Source organism: Colius striatus, chromosome 7 (genome assembly GCF_028858725.1).
Source record: "Colius striatus isolate bColStr4 chromosome 7, bColStr4.1.hap1, whole genome shotgun sequence".
Taxonomy (NCBI): domain Eukaryota; kingdom Metazoa; phylum Chordata; class Aves; order Coliiformes; family Coliidae; genus Colius; species Colius striatus.
This window is the reverse complement of record NC_084765.1, coordinates 41,653,142-41,662,626: the sequence shown is the minus strand read 5'-3', so window position 1 is coordinate 41,662,626 and position 9,485 is coordinate 41,653,142. Positions and strand designations below refer to the sequence as shown.

The 9,485-nt window shown below is 61.0% G+C and overlaps 1 protein-coding gene across 3 annotated transcripts in view; it reads left to right on the top strand.

Moving 5' to 3' along the window:
- Window positions 1-8,697: 8,697 nt before the first annotated feature.
- Window positions 8,698-9,485, top strand: part of GLCE (glucuronic acid epimerase) — a 58,687-nt gene continuing 57,899 nt past the window's right edge. For 2 of the 3 annotated variants that reach the window (XM_062000155.1, XM_062000156.1), the window contains exon 1: window positions 8,698-8,782. The gene's annotated coding sequence lies outside the window, so the exon portion shown is untranslated. The remainder of the gene's footprint in view (window positions 8,783-9,485) is intronic. The other variant, XM_062000157.1, reaches the window with a different exon arrangement.

Sequence of the window (9,485 nt, the reverse complement as noted above, 5' to 3'; positions counted from 1 at the left end):
GCCGCCTCCTGCTGCCTCCTGCTGCCTCCAGGCAGGGGACTGGGCTCCAGCAGCCACAGCCTGCTGCAGTGCTGGGGGAGGGGGCTGCCCCTTGGGGAGGCTGGGATGTGCAGGGAGGGGAAGGGCTGAGCTGGGGGGATGGGATGGTCCTGGAGCCGTTCAGGGGGTCCCTGGAGCATCAGTGCAGGGGTTTGAGGGGGAAAACATTGTGTCCCAAGAGCATCTTTGGATGGGAAGGACAGGGTCCTGAAGCACCTTGCAGGGCTCTGGAGCAGAAGGGATGGAATCCTGCATCCCCTTGCAGGGCTCTGGGATGGAGCCCTTTGGAGAGGAGGGATGAGCATCATCCATCCCCTTGCAGGGCTCTGGGATGGAGCCCTTTGGAGAGGAGGGATGAGCATCATCCATCCCCTTGCAGGGCTCTGGAGCAGAAGGGATGGAGTCCTGCATCCCCTTGCAGGGCTCTGGGATGGAGCCCTTTGGAGAGGAGGGATGAGCATCATCCATCCCCTCGCAGGGCTCTGGGATGCAGGGGCCCGGGGTCCTGGAGCCCCGTGGGATGGAGGAGGTGGGAGTCTTGGGGCATCCGTGCAGGGGACAAAGAAGCAATGTCGCAGAGCCTCTGGGATGGAGGGGCTTGCATCACGTCGCAGGGCTGGGAGGTGGAGGCGGTGGGGGTGAGGGGCCGATGCCCACAGGAGGGCGCTGCAGCCTCGGCTACCGGGGCTGTGCCGCTCGCCCGGGGCTGGGGCTGCGCTGGCCGGGTCCTCCCTGGGCAGCTCTGCCCCTGCCCCAGCCCCTGCCCCAGCCCATCCCTCAGCCCGAGGCAGCCCCAGCACCTCCAGCACATCTTTTCTCCAAAGGCAAACAAGCCACCAGCCTCCCCGGCCCCTCCCCTCCCTCCCCTTTGCAGAACAGAAGGGGTTGGGGTTTAGTCTCTTTTTACACCAGAAAAACCTCATTTGGGTGGTCCAGGGGACCCAGCACCAGCCACCTCCCTGGGGCTGGGTGGGGGCACAGGGGGAGTGCCAAAGTGTGGGGATGCCCGTGAGTGGGAATGGGGGTGTTGAGCCTGGAGAAGAGGAGGCTGAGGGGAGGCAGGAGCCCTGTGCCAGGCTGCCCAGGGAGCTGGGGGAGTGCCCAGCCCTGGAGGGATCCCAAAGCCCTGCAGTTGAGGTGCTGAGGGGTCAGTGCTGGGCTGGGCAGGGTGAGGGCAGGGCTGGGACTGCAGCAGCTTCAAGGGCTTTAACAACCCAGATGCTTCTGTGATTCTACCCAACAGTTTATCACCAGCACTGCCAGGGCTCTGTCCTGGAGCTGCCCCCCAGCAGGTCACCCCCAGCCTGTGCTGGTGCAGGGCTTGTTTCTCCCCAGCTGCAGGACTCTGTCCTTGTTGAACCTCATCAGGTTCCTCTGTGCCCTCAGGCCAGTTGTATTTGGTGAGTCCTTGGCCTGCTACCTGTGATGAGTAAGCAATCACCCAGGCTGTGGCAGCTGCCAGGGCAGGGGGTTCCTGTGCCAGTGTGGCAGAGGCTCTTCCCTTTCCTCTCCACCCCACTGCCTCCCTCTGCAAACAGCCTCCTCAGCTCTGCACTCCCCATCACAGCTCTCTGCCTCTTCCAGGCTTCATCCCAGGAAACTAAACCCACTGGGGGGGTCTTTTCTGGAGACCCCCACTGTGAAACAGGGCATGGCCATGACCCCAGACAGGGCTGATCCCCTGGGGCACAGACACATCCAGTTGCTGTGATTAAAGGGGCTGTTTCCATCAGGGATGATGTAAGATGCTGCTCACCACAGCTGAGGGGAAATGAGGCCAGCTGCAGCCTCCTGGGGCTTGCTGGGATAGAAACAACCCCCTTGCACATGGAGTTGGGGTGTTCAAGGGACAGCTTTCAGCTACACTCCCAGTTTGTCTCTATTCCCACACCATCACCCACATGCTGTGTCCCCAAAGGCTCCAGGGAAACCCCATGGAATCCTGGCTGGAGGTGGCAGAGGGAAACACCCCCTCACCTCAGTCCTAAAGAAGAGTCCATTACAGCTCCTCTGCCCTCCCTCCCATCCAGAGCAATTACAAGCAGAAGGAATCACCAGTGTGTGCTGCTGGTGGCTTCCCCTGGGCAGCCCAGGCTCAGGCTGCAGCAGTGCCTGGATGCTTGCAGAGGCACAAACCCCACAGAAAGCAAGTCTATAGCTCTTTGAGCCTCTTTTTGGTTGAAGCAGATGGATCTGGGGGTGGAAACCATCCCAAACCCCCAAGAAACAAGGCTGCTGCAGGGGCTGGGAAGGGTGGGAGGGTTTGGCAGGCTGGGTGGGCTGTGGTTTGGCTGTTCCTTTTGGGGGGACACTGAGATGTGCAGCTGGACACTCATGCAGGTGGTTCACTGGGAGGAATTTGGTTGCTCTTCTTGTTTTAGGGGCTTGCAATATGCCAGGGAGGTTGGGGGGTGGTTGCAGGAGGCACTTTTGCTGCCTTGGGACATGCAAAACACCTTGCAAGCTTCCAGCCTTGCTGTCTGCCTCCTGAAGGCTGCAGTGGTACTTGCCTGCCTGCACTCACTCCCACCCTGGGGTGTAGGGGGGTGTTTTCCATGGCTGATGCTTCAAGCAGATGGTGAGGAAACGCTCTCCAAGGGCTGGGGGATGATGAAGGCAGCATCAAGGTCGCTGCTGACATGATGAACACTCAGTTGCTCACGTCCCAGCCAGGCTGATGAAAAATTAATGCATTTCTTCCCCTTCCATCCACTGAAGCTCCATCAGATGCCTTTTTTCCCCCCACCCTGAGTCTCTGGATCATCAGAGCTGAGGGATAAATGAGTGAAAGCTGGAGGGGGGGACAGGGGTTGATGCTGCTCAGGGGATGTTGTCCCTGGAGCAGGGCTGATGTGCCAACAGGCCATGGGCAGCTTTGGCTCCTTGGCCAAGCCAAGCCTCAGCAGGGATGGGAAACTGCCCAGAGAGGGGCTTGGTCCCCCCAAACTTGGGGTTTGCTTTATTTTGGGGTGAGTTTTCATGTTAAAGCAACAGGAGGCTCAGAATGAGGAGCTGGGGAGGCAGGGGGTGAGGCTGGCTAACGATGTGCCTCCTGATTAATGCCTTCCCTTGGCTGGCTTCATTATTGTGATTACACTCTGGCTGTAGCATAGCAACAGCTAATTGTTGGTTGGATGCAAAGCACATCATTCCCTCCACTAAAATTGTATTAAGCTATAATTGCATCTTGTCCTGCAGCAGCAGAGGCTGAACCAGGCTGGGCAGCCAAGGCTGGGGCTGGGCTGGGGCTGCCCAGAGCTGCCAGAGGGGTCTGGAGGGACCCTGAGCCTCTGGGGGTGGGGGGTCAGGTCTGTGTGTGGGGATGTCACGAGCTGCAGGGGCTTGGCCTTGGTTTCAGGATGGAAGAGGGGGCTGAAGGCTCTTGCACAGAACAGCATGTGCAGAATAGTCCCTGACAAACCCTCCACAGAGAAACTGTCATCCCCTGATGGAGGAAGAGGAGGGTTTGAGAGGTGATGGAGTGCTTCTGTGTCAGGAGAATCACAGGATTCCAGCATGGTGGGGGCTGGAAGGGCCCTGCAGAGCTGCCCCAGCCCCTGCTCCAGCAGGTTCCCCTGGCTCAGGGGGCACAGGAACGTGTCCAGGTGGGGTTGGAAACCTCCTGAGCAGGAGCCTCCACACCCTCCCTGGGCAGCCTGGGCCAGGGCTCCCTCACCCCAGCACTGAAACAGTTTTCCCTTATGTTTAAATGGAACTGATTGTGTTCCAGCTTGTGTCCATCAGCCTTTGTCCCATCTCTTGCCAAAACATAAACAAGTGTCCCCCCATCCTGCTGACACCCACCCTTTAGGTGCTGAGCAGTGTTGCTGAGATGCCCCTGAGCTCAGCCTCCTCCTCTCCAGGCTGAGCAGCCCCAGGTCCCACAGCCTTTCCTCATAAGGGGGATGCTCCAGTCCCCTCAGCATCTTGGTGGCCCTGCACTGGCCTCTCTCCAGCAGTTCCCTGTCCCTCTGGAGCTGGGGAGCCCAGCACTGGCCACAGGACTCCAGATGAGGCCTCAGCAGGGCAGAGCAGAGGGGCAGCAGAACCCTCACCCTGCTGCCCACACTCTCCTTAATCCACCCCAGGATGCCCCTTGCAGGGGGCTGTGAGTGGCAGCTGCTGTCAGCTCAAGATGCTTTTTGCAACCTGTTGCAAGAAGAAACCGAGCTCAGAGCTGTGAGGAGCTCAGAGCTGTCAGGAGCCTTTTTGCTTTCCCTGTGCTGTGTCCCTGCCCCTCCAGAATCCAGGCAGAGAGGGAAACCTTAAAGAAAGTGTATTTATCAGCAGTATGATCCCATTTGGCGTGTTCTGCTGCTAAGTGGCCCTGCTACATAGATATTATTCACTTAAGTAATCAATCACTGCCAACAAATTACAGGATCCAGGGGATGAAATTAGCAAAATGAACTATGGATGTAAAATTCATTTGAAATTCAATTTAGGAGCAACATTAGGCTTTCAATTAGTCTGCCCAACTGTTGGAGCATCATTTTGTCTATCAGGTTTTCAAACCAATGCAATTAACCTTTGCTGTTCAATTGTTGTTGATTTCATTGATATCATTATTATGTGGCTCCTAATATTTTGCTTGGATGATACCTCGTTAGTGTGATGGCTTCTAATTAGGGAAACAAGGGACCAGTGGTGGTATCTGGGGCTTCTTCCCTCTGCCTGCTGGGGCAGGGGAGGGAGAGGTTTCAGGGTTGTGAGGTGTTGCACAGGGAGGGGATGTGACCTGCCCCTGCTGTCTCCAACACAACTGGTCCCAAACTGGTGGAGCTGGGGACTGAGAAGCAGGGGGTGGCAAGGACAGGACCATGGGTATAAAGAGGATGGAGGAACCCTGCAGAGGAAGGAGGCAACAGCCAGATGTTGGTCACCCCCTTGGGCACAGCTGGGAGGGTGACACCAGCCTCCTCACAGGTTATTTGGGTGGCCCATGGGGTGAGGTGGGGTTGGAAAGGTGCTGGTGCTGTTTTGTGCTCCCTCTGTTGCATTTTCCAGGCTGGGGCTCTGTGTGTGTGTGAGCCCAGGCAGTGTTTATCCCCCACACTAAGGTAAGAAAGGGGATATCTTGGGCTTTCTGCCTGCTGCTAACACCCAGTGCAGCTGCTTCAATGCACTGGATGTGGCCACAGTGGTAAACTCAATTAAGCTCTTATTTTCAGGTAGTAAAAAGTGCTTTGAGAGCAGGTGATACCCCACAGAGAGGAGGCCCAGGGACTGTCCCAGGCTGGGGAGGGAGAGCTTGTGCCATGGCCATAGAGCAGGTGATACCCCACAGAGAGGAGGCCCAGGGACTGTCCCAGGCTGGGGAGGGAGAGCTTGTGCCATGGCCAGCAGCAGCTGAGCTTCCCCCTGCAGCTCTCCCACTTGGAGAGGGCAGCTGGATGTGACAGAGGAGTTAATTGCACAGCAGTAACTCCTTGCAGCCCCCATGTGCAGAGCTGTGGGGCTGGGCACAGGGCTGGGTGCTCCCTGTGGCACAGGCAGCCAGCAGCCCCAAGAGCTGATTTCTGCCCCCTCAAAAGAAAAGGGAAATACCTTTGACAGTCACTAAATTGCCAGGAGTTGTTTTTAACAGCCACAGCTTTCCCCTCCAGCTCCAGGGAGGTTTGGAGGTTATGAATGGAGCCAATATCTGATAGACAGACCTAATTGTGCCCCTGGTAGAGGCGATGGGAATGTTTCCATTGACGTCAGGAGGAGGATTGATCTGCACACATGGACTGTTTGTTCCTGGGGTTTTAAGAATTCATTTCCTCCTTCCATTGCCAGAGACAGATAGCAGCAGTGGAGGTAGAGGAATCATCTAATAACCACATATTAATACATGAATCATCAGCTTAGAGCCCAGTGTGGGGGGAGGCTGAGACTGCCTGAGCTGGGGATGGGGCTGGTGGACAGGCAGGCTTTTGCAAACAAGGCTCAGCAGCTAAGCTGGAACAGGGGAAGATTTGCATTGGACATTGTTTTTGATGCCAGGCATGTTTTGAGCTCTGTTCAAATGCATCCTGGCAGGCAGGACCTCTGCTGACAGCTCTTACCCTGTGCTGGAAGGGGAGCACCAGCACAGGCTGGGGGTGAGCTGCTGGAGAGCAGCTCCAAGAGAGACCTGGCAGTGCTGGCTGATAATAAACTGCCCATGAGCAGCAACGTGCCCTCGTTGGAAAGAGGCCAATGGCAGCCTGGGGGCAGCAAGAGTGTGGGCAGCAAGAGTGTGGGCAGCAGGGTGAGGGAGGTTCTGCTGTCCCTCTGCTCTGCCCTGGTGAGGCCTCATCTGGAGTCCTGTGGCCAGTGCTGGGCTCCCCAGCTCCAGAGGGACAGGGAACTGCTGGAGAGAGGCCAGGGCAGGGCCACCAAGATGATCAGGGGGAAAGAAGCTGGAACACAAACAGTTCCACTTAAACATAGGGAGAAAGTGCTTTGGTGCTGAGGTGAGGGAGCCCTGGCCCAGGCTGCCCAGGGAGGGTGTGGAGGCTCCTGCTCAGGAGGTTTCCAGACCCACCTGGACACTTTCCTGTGCCCCCCAAGCCAGGGGAACCTGCTTGAGCAGGGGCAGGGGCTGGGGCAGCTCTGCAGGACCCTTCCAGCCCCCAGCACTCTGGGATCCTGTGATTCTCCTGCCCCTGCAGCACTAAGGGCAGAGGAGTGTACACAGCACAGGCAGAACTGGCTGCTGACCTTTGGTTATGTTGCATGAGCTGTTGAAGGCTGTGTGCTGCAGACCTGTCAAACACAGGGATCCTGGTGGCTCTGCAAAGCAGGAATAGTCTTAAAAGCATTATTCTTTGAGCTTGGCCCAAAGATTGTTTCCATGGCAATAAATACACCTCCCCCCCTTTGTCTAAGTTCTTCCTTAGTTTGTCACAGGCCATGAAAACAAAATCATAGGGTAAAATGCAAAGAGACTTCAAGATAATGAGAGGTTATTGCCTTCCACCGTTCCTCTTTGTGCACAGAGAGACATTTCCATTGCAAATGAGCTCCCAACCCCACCGATGCTTTTACAGGCTTTGGCGGGCGGAACGGGTCGAGCAGCAAACATGCTCCTGCTTTGGGTGAGGGGTTCCTGGAGAGCTGTGCAGGGGGTGCTGTGAAGAGAAGGGAAGGAAAACTGTCATTTCCCTCCATTAAAATGCAACAGTAAAAAGCAAAGTGTCTAGGTAAAACTTTGAGGCTCCTCCCTGCCTGTCCTGCAGCAGTGTGAGGGGAGGCAGCAGCCTTGGCCTGGGGGTGCCAGGGCTCTGTCCCAAAGCCAACACTGGCCTGAAGTGTGGTGTAGAGAAATACCACAGAATCACTGAATGGTGGGGGTTGGGAGGGACCTTTAGAGATCATCCAGCCCCTGCTCCAGCAGCTTCCCCTGGCTCAGGGGCACAGGAACGTGTCCAGGTGGGGTTGGGAACCTCCTGAGCAGGAGCCTCCACACCCTCCCTGGGCAGCCTGGGCCAGGGCTCCCTCACCTCAGCACCAAAGGAGCTTCTCCCTGTGGAAGGTTTTGTGTTCCAGTTGATGTCCATCACCCCTTGTCCTGTCTCTGGGCACCACAGACAAAAGTGTCCCCCCATCCTGCTGCCACCCACCCGTTAGGTGCTGAGCAGCGCTGCTGAGGTGCCCCCGAGCCCAGCCTCCTCCTCTCCAGGCTGAGCAGCCCCAGGTCCCGCAGCCTTTCCTCACACGGGGGATGCTCCGTTCCGCTCAGCACTTGGCAGCCCTGCCCTGGCCTCTCTGCAGCCGTTCCCTGTCTCTCCTGACCCATCCTGGCGCGGGGGGTCGCTCCTCCCCAGCTGCACGACGCTGTCCTCGCCCTCGCTGTCCCTCCGGGGGTTCCCCCGTGCCCGACTCATCGCGGCGGAACGGCAGCACGGTGTGGAGCCGCCACGGGCCCGTCCGGGGCCGCAGGCCGTGCCGGGAGCCGGGGCCGTGCCGTGCCGTGCCGTGAGCCGGGGCCGTGCCGTGAGCCGGGGCCGTGCCGTGAGCCGGAGCCGTGCCGTGCCGTGCCGTGAGCCGGGGCCGTGCCGTGAGCCGGGGCCGTGCCGCGCCGTGCCGTGCCGTGAGCCGGGGCCGTGCCGTGCCGTGCCGTGAGCTGGAGCCGTGCCGTGAGCCGGGGCCGTGCCGTGCCGTGCCGTGCCGTGCCGTGAGCCGGGGCCGTGCCGTGAGCCGGGGCCGTGCCGTGCCGTCGGGTCCGTCACGGAGCGCCCCGGGCCGCCGCGGCCCCGCCCCCGCCACGCGCGCACCGCCGCAGCCAATCCGCGTCGCGCCGCCCCATCGGCGCCCGCCCATTGGCCGGCGCCTGGCCCCGCCCCCCCCGCGCGTGCTCTCGCGGGAAGCAGGGGCGGGGCCAAGCCGCCCCCCCACACACACACACACTCCCCTCCAACCCCCGATCCCCACCAAGCCCGGCGGCCAGCGGTGGCTGCGTGGCGGCGGGGCGGCGGCGGCTGCACCGGGGCGGCAGCGGGGCCGGTGTCCCCGGCTTGGCTGCGGCCCCTCCCGCGCGCGCTCCCCGCCCCGCCCGGTCGGCGGCGCTGTCACGGCGCGCCAGGCGCCGCGCGCTGCCATTGGCCAGCGCCTCCGGCTCGCCCCGCCTCCCCCGCGCTCCGATTGGCTGATCCGCAGAGGGGGCGGGGCCGCTGCGCGGGTCCCTCCGTGCGCCGCCGCCGCCCCGGCGCTGGGCTTCCGCCGCCCGCCAGGCCCGGGTCGTGTCCCGTGTCGTGTCCCGTGTCGTGTCCCGCAGGTAGGAGCCGCCCCTCGCCCGCCGCCGCCCCCCGCCCGCCGCCACCCCGCGGCCGCTGCCCGCCCCGAGACCCCGCTCCCGGCGCCTCCGGCCCAGCCGTGGCCCCTCGGCCGTTCGCGGGCCCTTCTCCCGTCGGCGCGGCTCCGGTAGCGGCGGCCGCGGGGCTGTCCCGGCGGGCTGTGGCGTCCCGGCGGCCTCAGCCCGTGCTGCCCGTGTCCGGACGCGCTCGGCCCGAGGGGAGAGGGCGGGGGTTGGTGTCCGAGCCCGGGGAGGTGAAGGCGGGGGCAGGGGCCGAGGTCCCGGCCGGGGAACCTCCGGCTGAACCCAACTCCAGACGGGGTCGTTGCGCTGGCCGAGGCCTCCCCCAGCTGCTGAAACCCCGCGCGTTTCTTCGGCCGGCGGGGACGAGCTGCTTCTGGCGCCTCAGCAGCACGAGGGGCTGAGCCCCGGGCGGCAGGGCGCGCTGTGTGGGGAGGCTTGGGGAGCGATGAGGAGCTGGCTTTAGTCACGCCGTGGTTAGGCCGGAGGAGGGAGGAATGTCTCCAGAGGTGGGCTCCCAGCCCCTCTCTCTGGGGCAGCCTGGCTGCACACACACACATCCCGGGAAGGTGCTGCAGGGGCCTGGCTGGGTGCTGCCGTGTCCCTGCTCAGGCCTGGCTGCTCTTCTGGTCCTTCGAGCTCTTTTGCATGTGCTTTGTGTCCG